Source organism: Tupaia chinensis, unplaced genomic scaffold (assembly GCF_000334495.1).
Source record: "Tupaia chinensis unplaced genomic scaffold, TupChi_1.0 Scaffold000159_1, whole genome shotgun sequence".
NCBI classification, from domain to species: Eukaryota; Metazoa; Chordata; class Mammalia; order Scandentia; family Tupaiidae; genus Tupaia; species Tupaia belangeri.
This window is the reverse complement of record NW_006159630.1, coordinates 7,081,302-7,082,120: the sequence shown is the minus strand read 5'-3', so window position 1 is coordinate 7,082,120 and position 819 is coordinate 7,081,302.

Below are 819 nucleotides of genomic sequence, written 5' to 3'. Positions count from 1 at the left end.
ACGTGCCCAAGATCCCAAGAGGAGAATGGAGGAGAAGGGATTGCGGCGTGGCCATCCCCCCTGGGGGGTGATTTCTCGCTTTCTATCTCTCTGTCTCTCTCTGTCTGTCTGGCGAGCGCACGCGCCCTATAGCAAAAAAAAAGTCTCCAAAAAAAAAAACAAAAAACACCAAGGTGGCTCTAGTGGAAGAGGAGTTGGAGGACTCAGATCCTCATGCTCTGGGAGGAGCCCCCCCCAGTCCTGGGGTCCTGCTGTACATGATGGCCTTAGGCGGGGCAGAGAACTGGACAGGAGACGCCTGCTGGAAGAGGAGGAGTGGCCACCAGGCTGCCGGGGAGCCTGGGGTGGGCAGGAGCCTGCAGGAGGGAGCATCCGCAAAACCGGGCCTTAGAGGGAAGCCCGGACCCTGTGGGCAGGATGAGATGCGAGGGTCTCTGGGTGCTGAGGAGAGCACGGGGGGTGGGGCGCCTTCCAGACCCATCCCCCCTGCCCTGTTGGAATAGGGCTCTTCGGCTGGATCTCTTTTAAGCCAAGTTCACGTCTGACTTAAAGAGTCCAGTGAGGCCGCGGCTTGGTGCTAGGTAGGGTACAGGAAAAAGGGACCCCGACCAGGGGTAGGGGTGGTTCATTCCCACCTTGGCCTTCAGAGGAGAGTGTAGCCTGAACGCTGCCAAGTCCCTTACTGAGGGCCTAAGGCCACTGCACCCCCCTCCACCTCTGCTCGCCCGAAGCCCAGCGTCTGCACCGCCTCCAGCCCCGCCCGCCGGTCCAGCCGCAAGGCTATTGGCTGGGCCCGCCGGGCCCGGGGCCCCGGGGGGG